General features: G+C 47.1%; 1 non-coding gene and 1 pseudogene across 1 annotated transcript; both read right to left on the minus strand.

The window, feature by feature from the left end:
* Positions 1–89: 89 nt before the first annotated feature.
* Positions 90–163, minus strand: trnat-agu (transfer RNA threonine (anticodon AGU)). Its single transcript has one exon. It is a non-coding gene; the product is annotated as a tRNA-Thr (tRNA).
* An 8775-nt stretch (positions 164–8938) lies between these two features.
* Positions 8939–9047, minus strand: LOC137350745 (U2 spliceosomal RNA; annotated as a pseudogene).
* Positions 9048–15760: the final 6713 nt, after the last annotated feature.

A 15760-nucleotide genomic window follows, 5' to 3' on the forward strand; every position in this document is an offset into this window, starting at 1 on the left:
AATTCATTATCTAATTTGAATTCTAAGTCAAAGTTCACAAGACATCGATAAAATTATTGATTAGGAAACTTCTAAAGCACACTGTAATAAAGCTCTGCTGGGAGTTGAACCCAGGATCTCCTGTTTACTAGACAGGTGCTGTAACCAACTAAGCTACAGAGCCAGATTGAAAGTGCTTGTGCAGTTGAAATTGGAGAAGTGCACTATTTATTCTCAAATAAAAACAAGAAATGCTGGAACCACTCAGCAGGTCTGGCAGCATCTGTGGAAAGAGAAGCAGAGTTAACGTTTCGGGTCAGTGACCCTTCTTCGGAACTTCCAAAGAAGGGTCATTGACCTGAAACGTTAACTCTGCTTCTCTTTCCACAGATGCTGCCAGACCTGCTGAGTGGTTCCAGCATTTCTTGTTTTTATTTCAGATTTCCAGCATCCGCAGTATTTTGCTACTATTTATTCTCATCCCATTTCTCCACTGGTCACAACATATTTTAACTTTTCCCACTTACTGATACAGTCAATCATATACTCTATTTTTCCCAGGACTGAGAATGAATGTTTTGGAAGAAAATACATAATTCAATTGTTTCTGAAAGGTTACAGAACACAACATGTGAGTAATATTCCCCATTGCTTTCTCAGCACTGATGGATTGTGAAGCGGGAGTCAGCCAGAAGACCCACTGAGACGCACTGACCCTGAGCTGAGAATGAAATGAGATAAAGTTCAATTTTTCACAGCGAGATGCTGCAGAGAGATAAGATTCCCGAATCAAAGTGAGACTTTCTCATACTGTTGTTGAATTTCATTTCAAACACTCCTTGTACTCTCTGCTAATGAAGCCTAAAAAAATGGAGAAACAGAATGGCACTCAAACTCACAACCCTGAGATTAAACGTCTCATGTTCGACTGACTGAACTATCACTTCTACTCGGTCTCTTATTGGATGGATGCAACTGTATGCTCCGACGCTGGGGTGGCATTCAAATCCTCCCATGGATCCACATGTCAGATTGAGTTACATGTTGTAGACTCAAGCAAAGGAAATCTGCTCACTTCCAAAACAATCAGCGAGTTGAAGCTGATTACGATCAACATCATCAGAGAGCAGAACTACCTGGTGAAAGAAAATACCCTGAAGAAGGATCCACAATTATTCAAATGCATCGGCAAAGTGAAAAACAAAAAATCGATGAGTTAATCCAAGACAAACAACAGAAACACTGAAGAATTCCATTCCATACCAGAACCCAGTCGTGTTGTTTTTGGATCCAGCTCTCAGTTACTGCTTCACCTTCATACACACACTTGGCAATCTGTACATTTAGTTCATTTCAATTTTGTCAACAGGCTCTTTGAATCCAGTTCTCTGGTCCTCAAACAGGCTCCGTGTGAAAGTCAACTCCGCTTTTTGTAAGGCTGCAACCAATCGATGACCTTCAACTAAAAACACAAATGAAGTAGGAGTCATGCAGGATTTGAAAACAGGACCTTTCACATGCTATCCAATCACACACCCAAAGTGAAAAACATACCCCCAGACCAACAAGCCACTTACAACAAACATTATTTTTAGCTCTCTTTAGAACTGTGCCATTAAGTATATATTGCCTCTCCCTGTTCCTTCTGCCAAAGTGCATCACCTCACACTAGTCACTATTAAATTCCATCTGCCACCTGTCTGCCCATTCTGCTAGCCTATCACTGTCCTGTTGCAGGCAGTTACTGTTTACCACTCTTCTAGGTTTGGTGTTATCGGCATATTTTGAGATACTACACTATATTCCAAGATCCTAGTCATTTATATATAGCAGAAAAAGCAGTGGTTCAAGCAGTGACCATTGGAGAACACCCACTGTCGACTATCCTCTAGTCTGACAAAGAACCATTTACTACGACTCGCTATTTTCTGTCCTTAAGGCAATTTTCTATCCAATTGGACGGGGAGTCTCCTATTCCATGAACCTCAATTTTGTTAACCACCCTTTTATGTGGTACCTTATCATCCATTCTTAATCCAACCATCCATCCTGTCTTAAAATCCATCATCTTCCTGTTTGTTCATCAAAAAATGCAGTTAGTCAAGCATGAACTCCCATTTATTAATCCATGCTCACTCTCCTCAATTAATTCAAATCTCTCCAAGTGACTGTTGATTTTTTCCCTAATTATTGTTCCTAAAACCTTACTCACCACTGCTGTTAATCTAACTGGCCTGTAGTTACCTGGATTGTCCTTACACCCTTTGTTGAAATAGGAAGTCACATTTGCCACTGTTCAGTCCTCTGGCACCTCCACAGTGCTTTTTGGGAGGGTGTTCCTGGTTTTTGACCCTGCAACAGTGAAGGAATGGCAGTCTAATGCCGAGTCAGGATGGTGTGTGACTTGGAGGGGAACTTGAAGGTGGTGATGTTCCCATGCGTCTGCTACCTTTATCCTTCTAGGTGGCTGAGTTTGTGGGTTGGAAGGTGCTGTTGAAAGAGGCTTGGCAAGTTGCTGCAGTACATCTTGTAAATGTTACACACTGCTGCCACTCTGCACTGGTGCTAGAGGGAATGAATGTTTAAGGTGGTGGATGGGGTGCCAATCAAGTGGGCTGCTTTGACCCGATGGTGTCAATCTCTTGAGTGTTGTTGGAGCTGCACTCATCCAGGCATGAGTATTCCATCACATTCCTGACTTGTGCCTTGTAGATGGTGGGCAGGCTTTGGCGAGTCAAGAGGTGAGTTAGTCGCCGCAGAGTTCCCAGCCTCTGACTCGCTCATGTAGTTGTAGCTGTAGTTGTAATAGTAATAGGCAATCGTCCGTCTCGGAAGACGATGGGCTACACCCGGGGTGTACGTCACTTCTGTATTAAACATCGTTTGTTGTGGCTGTAGAGGACGTCTCGCGAGTGATGATCCCTTCCGCAGCTGGTACAGATGAATATCATTGGCCCAAGGTCGACTGATAATTTTTCCTTCCTCTGGGCTCTCTTTCCCCCCAAATGGTCATTTCTTTTGTCCTCTGCTTTTCCCATGGTCTTCCTGAATGCCTTTCTCCAGGAATTCCAGTCAGCAGGAAGGACTTCCCATGCATCGACTCCAATCCCAGTCAGCTTGAGATCTCGCTTTGCAGATGTCCTTGTATCACAGACGTGGGTGACCTGTTGGTCTCGTGCTGATAGCAAGCTCACCAAAGAGCATGTCTTTGGCAAAGCGACCGTCATCCATTCAGCACACATCACTCAGTCAACAGAGTCACCGCTGACTCAAGAGGGCAAACATGCTGCAGATCCCTGCACGCTGGTGTACTTCCACATTCGGCTCTCTGTCCTGCCAGGAGATGCCCAATATCCATCTGAGGCAGTGGAGGTGGAAGCTGTTCAGCTGCTTTTCTTGAATTGCATAAGTTGTTGATGCTTCTCTACTATAAAGGAGGGTGCTGAGAACACAAGCCTGGTACACGCAGAGCTTTATATTTTCGATCAGTTTGCTGTCGGTTCACACTTGTCTTCTCAACATTGACATGACAGCTGCAGCATTGGAAATCCTGGTGCTGATTTCAGTATCAAGGGACAGATTGCTGGTGATTGTTGATCCAAGGTATGTGAAGCTGTTGACAACCTCCAAAGTGAGGTTGTCGATGTTGATGGAAGGTGGAGTCTCTACGTCCTGGCCCATAACTTTGATCTTCCTGATGCTGATCGTCAGTCCAAATTCCTTGCAGGCCAGGGAGAAGCGATATACAAGATTTTTTTTTTCCCAAAATATACTTTATTCATAAAAATCTGTAAAAATTACATTGCCAAACAGTTTCTAAACAGCACGAAAAAATACAAACATTGCAAAAGAGATCAGTTTCTTTCAATAATGTCATGAGTTTCTTCCCAACCCTTCCGTTTCACAATTGTCATGTCAATTACAGTTTTACATTTACAGCAATTGAGAATATTAACGATACAGTTCGAGGGGCTTCCCATGGTTCCAGCCCCTCAGTCCAGCTTGGTGGGGGAACCTTACACTGTGGTCTTTCCCCATTGAGCCTTTGCTGCGGCTGCCCCAAGCTTTAGTGCGTCCCTCAGCACGTAGTCCTGGACCTTGGAATGTGCCAGTCTGCAACATTCGGTGGTGGACAACTCTTTGCGCTGGAAGACCAGCAAGTTTCGGGCAGACCAAAGGGCGTCTTTCACCGAATTGATAGTCCTCCAGCAGCAGTTGATGTTTGTCTCGGTGTGCGTCCCTGGGAACAGCCCGTAGAGCACAGACTCCTGTTTTACAGAGCTGCTTGGGATGAACCTTGACAAAAACCACTGCATCTCTTTCCACACCTGCTTAGCAAAGGCACATTCCAGGAGGAGGTGGGCGACCGTCTCTTCCCCACCACAGCCAACGCGGGGGCACTGTGCGGAGGGGGCGAGATTTCGGGTGTGCATGAAGGATCTGACGGGGAGGGCCCTTCTCACCACCAGCCAAGCTACGTCTTGGTGCTTGTTTGAAAGTTCTGGTGATGAGGCATTCCGCCAAATGACTTTGACGGTCTGCTCGGGGAACCATCCGACATGATCCACCGTTTCCTTTTCCCGTAGGGCCTTGAGGACATTCCATGCAGACCACTGCCTGATGGACCGGTGGTCAAAGGTGTTTTTCCGCAGAAACTGCTCCACGAAGGATAGGTGGTACGGCGCCGCCCAACTGCACGGAGCGTTCCGCGGCAATGTGACCAGGCCCATCCTTCGCAACACCGGGGACAGATAGAACCTCAGCACGTAGTGACACTTGGAGTTTGCGTACTGGGGATCTACACATAGCTTGATGCAGCCGCACACGAAGGTGGTCATCAGGATGAGGGCCACGTTGGGTACATTTTTCCCGCCCATGTCCAGAGATTTGAACATCGTGTCCCTCCGGACCCGGTCCATTTTAGATCCCCAGACGAAGCGGAAAATGGCTCGGGTGACTGCCACGGCGCAGGAGTGCGGTATGGGCCAGACCTGCGCCACGTAGAGCAACAACGTGAGCGCCTCGCACCTGATGACCAGGTTCTTACCCACAATGGAGAGAGATCGCTGCCCCCACATGCCCAACTTTTGTCGTACCTTGGCTACTCGCTCCTCCCATGTTTTGGTGCACGCCCCGGCCATTCCGAACCATATCCCCAGCACCTTCAGGTAATCTGACCTGACGGTGAAGGGGACAAAGGATCGGTCAGCCCAGTTGACAAAGAACATGGCCTCGCTCTTGCCGTGGTTAACTTTGGCTCCCGAGGCCAGTTCGAACTGGTTGCAGATGCTCATCAGTCTGCGCACGGACAGCGGATCCGAGCAGAAGACGGCGACGTCATCCATGTACAGGGAGGTTTTGACCTGAGTGCCTCCGCTGCCTGGGATTGTCACCCCTCTTATGCTCGCATCCTTCCTAATAGACTCAGCAAAGGGTTCAATACAGCAAACAAACAAGACCGGGGACAGAGGACAGCCCTGTCTGACTCCAGATTTGATCGGGAAACTTTCAGATTCCCACCCGTTGATTGAGACTGCGCTACTGATGTTTGTGTAGAGCAGTTGGATCCAATTGCAGATTCCCTCCCCAAACCCCATTTTGGAAAGCACGTCCATCATGTAGGTGTGCGATATCCTGTCAAAAGCCTTCTCCTGGTCCAGGCTGATGAGGCAGGTGTCCACCCTCCTGTCCCGTACGTAGGCGATCGTATCCCTGAGTAGCGCGAGACTATCAGAGATCTTCCTGCCGGGTACAGTACAGGTCTGATCGGGGTGAATCACCAACTCCAGAGCAGACTTGACTCGACTGGCTATGACTTTGGACAGAATCTTGTAATCAACATTAAGCAGTGAGATGGGCCGCCAATTTCTGATTTCTGCCCTCTCCCCCTTCTGCTTGTAAATGAGGGTGATGATGCCTTTTCTCATGGTCTCTGACATGCTGCCGGCCAGGAGCATACTCTTGTATACTTCCAGCAGGTCCGGGCCGACCCAGTCCCACAGGGCCGAGTACAACTCGACCGGTAAGCCGTCGCTCCCGGGGGTTTTACTCGTCTCGAAAGACTCGACGGCCTTTGTCAGCTCGTCCAGAATTAGCGGCTTGTCCAGTCTCTCCCTCCTGCTGTCATCTAAGACCTCTGTGATAGATGACAGGAAGGACTGGGAGGCTCTGCTGTCTGTGGGCTTCGCGTCATACAGCCCAGCATAAAAGGATTTGCTGATCCTTAGTATGTCGGACTGCGAAGACGTTACCGAGCCATCTTCTTCCTTCTGGCTGCTGATAACAGAGCTCTCTCTGTGTACCTTCTGGAAGAAGTAACGCGAGCACGTCTCATCCTGCTCGATGGAGCGGACTCTGGACCGGAAGATGATCTTAGAGGCCTCCTTGGCAAAGAGCGAGGCCTGCTGGCTCTTCACCTCTTGGAGGTCCTCCTTGACCTCAACCCCCATTGACTGCAACCGGAGTAGATTTTGCATAATTTTCTGGAGTCGGGACAGTTCCCTCTGTCTCTCTCTCGCCTTCTGAACACCTTTGTGGATGAAGAACCTCTTAATGTTCTCCTTTATCGCTTCCCACCAGTGAACTGGAGACTCAAAGAGGGGTTTCACGGTCCTCCAACCGTTGTAATCCCTTTTGAGTTCCTCAACGTTCTCTGGGGTCAGCAGTGTCGCATTGAGCTTCCACGTCCCTCTGCCAACCCGCTGGTCGTCCTGTAAGTGACAGTCGGCCAGTAAGAGGCAGTGGTCGGAGAAGAACACCGGCTTGACGTCGGTGGATCCGACCGTGACCGCACGGGACACAAACAGGAAGTCAATCCTGGAACGGGCAGACCCGTCCGATCTTGACCATGTGTATCTGCGCTGCGCTCCGTCTGCAGGTTTGCTGAAGACGTCGTGCAGTTTGGCATCCTTAACTGTTTCTACTAGGAATCTGGACGTAGCGTCCAGTTTGCTGTCGTCACTGCCGGATCGTCCAGCCGCATCGATGATGCAGTTGAAGTCACCGCCTAGGATGACCGGCCTGGACGTCGCCAGCAGCAGTGGGAGCTGCTGGAAGACGGTCAGCCGCTCGCTGCGTTGTACCGGGGCGTACACGTTGATCAACCGGAGCGGAGCGTTGTTGTACATCACGTCTGCTACGAGGAGGCGGCCGCCCACCACCTCCTTAACTTCGGAGATGGTGAAGTTACCTCCCCGCAGCAGAATACCCAGGCCGGAGGAACGGCAGTCCTTACCCCCCGACCAGATCGATGGCCCGTGGGACCACCATCGCGACCACTGCCTGTAGGTGCTGAGGTGTGGTATTCCACACTCCTGCAGAAACAGTAGGTCAGCTTTGACCTTGGCAAGGTAATCCAAGGTTGAAACACATCGCGTAGTAGATTTAATGCTACGCACATTAATGGAAGCAATTCTTACACCCATTTTTTACTAAAAATTAGTTGTTGCTTCCCATACCATTCGTCCTCGCTAGTCCCAGTCCTTCGGGATGTTCCTGCATACCCATCGTGTGCGCAAGCAGTTTCACGTTGGTTGGGCTCAGAAACCCCTCCTGATTTTTCATGCAGGGTTTGTGCCGCTCGGGTGACATCGGGGGGGTCTTGTAGGCAGAGAGGATTGGGTTGTCCTCAGCTGCTTCCATCTGTTCCTCCTCGAAAACATCACAGCTCCCGGTCTCCCGGAGCTCAGGTGCGCCAGACGTGTCTTTGCTCCCGGTGTCCCGGAGCTGAGATGCGTTGGCCACGTCGTTACATGTGGGGCATTGGGGTTGGGGCACGCCGGGCCCATCACAGCTTCCAGTGCCCGGGGGCTGGGATGCTTTATCATCCATCTCGGAGTTCTGCCACCTCTTTTGAAGGGGCTGTCGTTCCAGCATTTCCCCGTCCAGTGAAGAGGAGTTGTTGCAGTCTGATTCAGAAGAGAGCCTCCTCTTGCCACTGGTTTGGGTGGTGGCTTTGGGATGTTTTTTCCTTGTGGTTTTCCTCTGGACCACTTGCCACTGACCTGTTTGTCCATCTGCTGCCTCCTCCTCCATTGATTCTGTCTGTGGAGGAGGGGTTTCCGGGCGCTGGGTAGGTGCTGGGTCGTTGGTTTCAGCTGCCTCCCCTTCCTTCTCAGGTTGAAGTTCCTCACTGCGGAGAAGGTTGCTGGTCTCCTTTCGAACAGCGGACGCCTTCTTCGAACCTTCTCGCGGCCTTTCCTTGGACCTTGCCGCCTGAGCATAGCTGAGGCAACGTTTGGGGCAGGTCTTGTAGAGATGGCCTGCCGCACCGCACAAGTTGCAACACTTAGTCTGCTTACAGTCCTTGGTCTGATGGCCTTCCTCCTTGCAGTTCTTGCAAACAACCGTGCTGCAGTTGGCTGCCATGTGACCAGATTTGCCACAGGTGCGGCAAACTCTGGGCTGCCCAGCGTAGACCAAGAAGCCTCGACTTCCCCCGATAGCGAAGCTGGAGGGAGGGTGGATGATGGCTCCACTGGGATCTACCTTCAAGGTCACCTTGACCTGCCGCTTGCTGGTCCAGATCCCAAAGGGGTCCTTGACATCAGTGCTGGCCACCTCGACATACCTGGCGAGAAAGGTGAGTACATCCACCACCGGAACATGGGGGTTGTAGAGGTGAATTGTCACCACCCGGTCCCGTTGTGACGGAAGCGTGAAGAGCGGCTCCGCTGTGAGGATCGACAGTGGCGCCCGGTCCCCTTTCTCCTTGAACGCCTTCAGGAACTTGATGCATCCCGCCACGTTCCGGAACGTCACGTCAAAGTATCCATTGCTGGGGAAATCCTGCAGGCAGAAGACGTCCGTCGCTTGAAATCCGCAGCAATCGAAGAGAATTTTCTTGATGAAGAAGGTGCGATCAACCGGTGCATCTCCTTCCTTGTCCTTCACGACCACCCGAACGGTGTTCCGCACTCCCTGGCCCGAAGCTCGAAAATTGGTTATAGCCATTTTACTCAAAGCTTCCCCAGGATCAAAAGGCAATGATCATGGTCTCTTCTCAATCAAATAAGCACTGATAAGAACAGATACTACACTTGATCTTAGCCAAAAGGCCGAGAAGTCCTTTTTTTTTTGTTAGAGGAGGAGGGTGGGTGGGAGACACGACACGTGTAGTGTATCGGGTACAGCCACCACCCAAATATATAGTTTTTACTTACCCAGCAGTCCCCTGGTCCTCCGAAAACAAAAGGGAATTAACTTTTAAACTCCCACTGAAATTGACTTCCCAGCTGTAAGCCCGCTCTCGCACCTTCGCTACTGTCAAGCTGCAGTCACCAAAACTAAAAGAAAGAGATTATAAACCACCCAAATATATAGTTTTTACTGACCCAGCAGTCCCCTGGTCCTCCGAAAACAAAAGGGAATTAACCTTTAAACTTCCACTGAAATTGACTTCCCAGCTGTAAGCTCGCTCTCGCACCTTCGCTACTGTCAAGCTGCATTCTGTTGTTTGTCAATCTCTGCTACTGTACATGAGTGATATCTGTTATGCATATATTATTTTCTGGTACTGGAAGTGAATGTTGGTTTTATTCTTCAGCTGTTAGTCTCTGGTACTGCATATGAGTCTGGGTCTCATTCAGTGTCAGTCAATTTCTGGTACACTCTCTGCATGTGCACATCCAGGGCTCATTCTGCATTTGGCAGTCTCTGGTACTGAATGTGTGTTACAATTCATTTTTTATGTGTCTGTTTCTGGGACAGTCAGTTACAGTGGGATTAATTTTGTATCTCTCAGCTACTGCCATTGCCTGCAAATGTGATACATTGTGTATCTATGAAATTCTGTTACAGGATTCCTCTGTACCTGCACTTAATATGTATCTCAGTGATGGTATTGAGAACTATTTGTTTAATGCCATGATGTGTCACGATTTGCTTGCCTCATTTGTATTTCAAAATATGGATCACATTTTAACTGTGTGTTTTATTGAGTTGTGGTGTGAGAGTTTTAGGAACATAGGATCATAGGAGCAGGACATTCAGCCGATTGAGCATGCTCTGCCATTCAAGATGATCATGGCTGAACATCCACTTCAATGCCTTTTTCACACACTATCCTCATATCCCCTTATGTCATTTGTATTTAGAAATCTGTCACTCTCTGCTTTAAACATACTCAATGACTGAGCTTCCACAGCCCTCTGGGGTACAGAATTCCAAATGTTTAACAACGCTCTGAGTAAAGAGGTTTTTCCTCATTGCTATCTGTTTTGGACTAATATTTAGTCTGTAACTCTGAACACATTTGTGAATGATGGCATATGTTTCAAACTCACAAATGGTGTGCTCAGTACAATTAGAATCATTGAATTGATACTCTATCTTTCGTTACAGCTCTTACAGAGATTATTGGACTGGTATGAAATGAGTAGTGCAGTGTGCACTAATTGACATAATACTATAACTTTATTTTTGACACTGTATGAGATGTTTGTACTACATTGTAATCTGTCACTGAGTCTGCAGTCTGGGCTACATTTATTTTATTTATTTATTTAGAGATACAGCACTGAAACAGGCCCTTCGGCCCACCGAGTCTGTGCCAACCATCAACCACCCATTTATACTAATCCTGCACTAATTCCATATTCCTACCACATCCCAACATTTCCCTACCACCTACCTACACGAGGGGCAATTTTATAATGGCCAATTTACCTATCAACCTGCAAGTCTTTGGCATGTGGGAGGAAACCGGAGCACCCGGAGGAAACCCACGCAGACACAGGGAGAACTTGCAAACTCTACACAGGCAGTACCAAGAATTGAACCCGGGTCGCTGGAGCTGTGAGGCTGCGGTGCTAACCACTGCGCCACTGTGCCGCCTCTAAGGAATCTAAGGATTCATTCTGTACCTTTCCATCAGCTGCTCTACCTGATATTTAATTTGTAGCTTAGGCTGCACTTTTGTGGGATTAATCCGGTGCCTTTCAATCTGATGGTGGGTGTGATTTTGAACTGAGATTGATAGACCTACCTTTCAGCAGTACTGAGTTGGGGTGAATTGGAAACAACTTCTGCCTCTCCTGCATTGTTTGATTGTCTGCTGGATTGAAAATGTGTCTCTGGAACTTGGGATCAGTGCGAGTCTGACTACTTCTGCTCTCTGTGCCTGTGGAACTCATGGCCTGTCTGTGTCTCTGTGCTCTGGGTGTGATAATGTACCTACTCTGTGTTAGAAGGAGTGGACTGCACTTTTCCTTGTGCTGGGGAATCACCACCTTCCTTCAGGTTCCTTCAAGTTTTTGCCTACAGGGAGAAAGAAAATATCTCTGTAACTCAAGATCAATTGAGGTAGAAGCTAGAAAAGTCATTGTTACGACCAGGTGAGAAAGGCTCCCCCTCTCAGCCTCTTCCTTACCTGTAACAGGGTTTCACTTTTTAAAACACCATGTTTTAGCTTCACTACTCCCTAATTCTAATGGCAAAGAAATCAACCAGGCATGTTTTCTCAGATTTAAAAAAGAACAGTGTAAGTTTATTAACCTTAAAAATCTAATTCAGTTAAAATGAATAAAGATACGCAGCACAACCACGCTAGCGTGCATATGTGATAAACAGACACACAAATAGAAACGGAAAAGGAGAAAAGATTTGAAGCAATAGTTGGAGTTCAGTTGCTGGCTTTGGGTTTGATGTAAAGTCTTTGATTGCTGTTATGGCTTGCAGTTCTTGTTGGGGACCAGTGCACACTTTCAAACTTGTTTCACTGGTCTTCTGTCTTGAGGGTTGAGCTACTCCCATGGGTCTCTGGGACTCTGCATGTGTGTGTGTGAGAGAGGGAGGGACCTGCCTTCTGTTGTCTTCAGATTGCAGTCTCTGTCATATTTTTATTTCCATCTGGCATTATAGCATAAGAACATAATAACTAGGAGCAGGATTAGGCTATTCTGCCACTCGAGCCTGTTCCACCATTCAATAAGATCATGGCAGATCAAATCATGGCCTCAACTCCACTATCCTGCCTGCCCCTATAACCAATTATTCCCTTGTAGATCAAAAGTCAGTCTAACTCAACCTTGAATATATTCAATGACCAACCTCCACCATCCTCTTGGGTAGATAATTCCAAAGAATAGCAGCCCTTTGTGAGAAGAAATTCCTCCTCAACTCCATCTAAAATGAGAGACTCCTTATTTTGAAACTGTTCCCCCATAGTTCTCGATTCCCTCATGAGGGGAAACATCATTTCAGCAAATACCTTGTCAAGCCCCCTCAGAATCTTATGTATTTCAATAAGATTGACTCTCATTCTTCTAAACTCCAATGAGTGCACCACAACCAGGTCAACCTTTCCACATAACACAACACCTTTATCCCAGAAATCAACCTAGTGGTACTTGCCTGAACTACCTCCAATGCAAATATATCTCTCCTTAAATAAGGAGACCAAAACTGCATGCAACACTCAAGGTGTGGTCGAACCAACAACCTGCACATTTATACTCCATCCCCCTTGCAATAAACACCAACATTCCATTTGCCTTCCTAATTACTTGCTGTGTTTTCATGCTAACATTTTGTGATTCATATATGAGGACACCCAGATCCCTCTGTACCACAGTATTCTGCATTCTCTCTCTAATTAAATAATATTCTGCTTTTCTATACGTCATACCAAAGTGGATAACCTCACATTTTCCCACATTATACTTCATTGCCAAATTTTTGTCCACACACTTAACCTGTCTTTATCCCTTTGCAAACTCATTGTGTCCTCCTCACAACTTGCTTTCGCACCTATCTTTGTATCCCCAGCAAATTTGATTACAATACACTCGATCCCTTCATCCAAGTTATTAATATAGATTGTAAGTAGTTGAGGCCCCAACACCAATCCCTGTGGCACCCCACTAATTAGTTTGCCAACCTGAAAAATGACCCATTTAACCCAATTCTCTGTTTCTTGTTAGTTAGCCAATCCTCTATCCGTGCTAATATATTACACCTGAACACCATGAGCTCTTATCTTGTGTTGTAACCTTTTACATGGCACTTTATCGAACGCCTTTAAAATCCAAATACACTCCATCTACTGGTTCCCCTCCATATACCCTGCTTGTTACATCCTCAAAGAACTCTAATAATTTTGTCAAACATGGTTTCCCTTTAATAAATCCACGTTGACTCTGCATGATTGTACTTTAATTTTCTGAATGTTCTGCTACCACTTACTTAATCATGGATTCCAGCATTTTCCCAATGACAGACATTAGGCTAGCAGGCCTATCATTACCTGCTTTTTGAATAGGGGTTTTACATTTGTGGTTTTAATATCCACTGGCACTGTTCCAGAATCTCGTGAATTGACGAAGATTACAACCAACGCATCCACTATGGCTGGAGCCATTTCTTTTAAACTCTGGGATGCAGGCCATCAGGTCTAGGGGATCTGTCAGATTTTAGTCCCATTAGTTTTCCTCATACATTTTTTCCAGCGACAATGATCGTTTCAAGTTCCTTCCCTCCTTTTCCCCTTGATTTTATACTATTCTTTGGATGCTTTTAGTGTTTTCTACCATGAAGACTGAGTCAAAATACTTGTTCAAAGTCTCTGCCATTTCCTTGTTTCTCATTGGACCAACCATTCAACCGAAATCGACAGCCGCTGTTTAAAATATTTCCTCGATACTTCTCACCGAGTGACAGCAATAGTTGTTGTTCGCATAACTGCCCACATCCCTACTGCCCGGCTCTATTTCCTCTATTCACTGTTCAAGAACAACAAACAGTGTGAAACTAAAGCCAAACCAGGAACGTGCATTACAGGTTTGAGGACAGAAAACAACAATGATTTTAAATAGCAGAATCTTCCCGTTCTGTCTCCCTTACCTTGTCCACACACAGCTCGAGAATGGCCTCTTCCTTCCTGCACTTTGTTCCGGGAGCAAATTCTCATTGAGAAGCGGCGCTCAGATCACCGGAGAGAAAAAAAAGAATTCAAACTGTCTCAATGAAAAACAGACCAGAATTGACCCAGAAACTTCCATTATTAAATTAATTCATCAGCACCAAACCACTTATCATTAATGCACCGAGAGGGTCTCCAAATTTATGAAATTGAAGGTGGCGGCATTTATTAAATTGTTGATTGACATCATATAGTTCAGTTCTTCATTTAATTGGGGGTGGGGGGTAGGGCGGGGGAAGGGTGCAGGGGGATGTGTGAGCAGAGGAGCAGAGCGAAATCCAGAGAGGGAACGGAAAACACACCTGGACAGATGTGAAACTGGTCAATGCACCATTACAATAACTCCATCTCTGACTCCCTCCTGACAGTAACCAACCCTTTCACAGAGACTGTGGGTGGCTCTGAAAAGAGCCTTTGGTTTATTAGATGACATTTTGGCCGCTTTAATTTTTCTGGGAGCTCTGAGCGCTGGTTTTCTTGGGTAGCAGCACGGCCTGGATATTAGGAAGCACCTCACCCTGAGCGATGGCCTCCCTTCCCAGCAGCTTGTTGAGCTCCTCGTCGTTGCGGATGGCCAGTTGCAGGTGTCTGGGGATGATGCGGGTCTTCTTGTTGTCCCGGGCCCAGTTACCGGCCAGCTCGAGGATTTCAGTGGTCAGATACTCGAGCACAGCAGCCAGATAGACCGGGGCTCCGGCACCCACACGCTCAGCATAGTTGCCCTTTCTCAGGAGCCTGTGAACACGGCCCACCGGGAACTGCAGTCCAGCCCGGGAGGAGTGAGACTTGGCCTTGGCCCTGGCCCGAGCTTTCCCGCTGGTCTTTTCCTCTTCCTCTTTTCCCCCAAAATATACTTTATTCATAAAAATCTGTAAAAAAATACAGTACAAAACAGTTCAAAATAACACCAAGTTGACATCCCAAAAAGTGCAAAGGAAATCAGTTTTCTTTGATGCAGGAGTGAGTTTCCTCACAACCCTTCCATTTTACAGCAAACCCATATTCAGTGTATACAGCCCGAGGGGTTTCCCATGGGTCCAGCCCCTCAGTTCACTTTGGTGGGAGAACCTTACACAGTGTTTATACCTCATTGAGACTTTACAGTGGCTGCCCCTCTTCCAGACACTTTTTTAAAATTTCCAAAGTATACTTTATTCATAAAAAACTATTAAAAAAATAGATTACCAAACAGTTCCAAAAAGCACAAAGTCGAAAAATACAAGGAGTGCAAATGAGATCAGTTTCTTTCAATACAGGAGTGAGTTGCCTCACAACCCTTCCATTTCATTTTACATGCTACGTACATTTTACAGCAAACCAAATATTTTCTGGATACAGTTGAGGGGTTTCCCATTGGTCCAGCCCCTCCGTTCACTTTGCTGGGGGGACCTTACACTGTGATCTTTCCACATTGAGCCTTTGCTGCGGCTGCCCCAAGCTTTAGTGCGTCCCTCAGCATGTAGTCCTGGACCTTGGAATGTGCCAGTCCGCAACATTCGGTCCTGGACAACTCTTTGCGCTGGAATTCCAGAACGTTTCGGGCAGACCAAAGGGTGTCTTTCACCGAATTGATAGTTCTCCAGCAGCAGTTGATGTTTGTCTCGGAGTTCGTCCCTGGGAACAGCCCGCAGAGCACAGAGTCCTGTGTTACAGAGGTGCTTGGGATGAACCTCGACAAAAACCACTGCATCTCTTTCCACACCTGCTTTGCAAAGACACATTCCAGAACGAGGATGGGCAACTGTCTCTTCCCCACCACAGCCACTTCGAGGGCATCGTGCAGAGGGGGTGTGACTCCGGGCGTGCAGGAAGGATCTGACGGGGAGGGCTCTTCTCACCACCAGCCAAGCTACATCTTGGTGC

This window comes from Heterodontus francisci, chromosome 35 (assembly GCF_036365525.1).
Source record: "Heterodontus francisci isolate sHetFra1 chromosome 35, sHetFra1.hap1, whole genome shotgun sequence".
NCBI lineage: Eukaryota > Metazoa > Chordata > Chondrichthyes > Heterodontiformes > Heterodontidae > Heterodontus > Heterodontus francisci.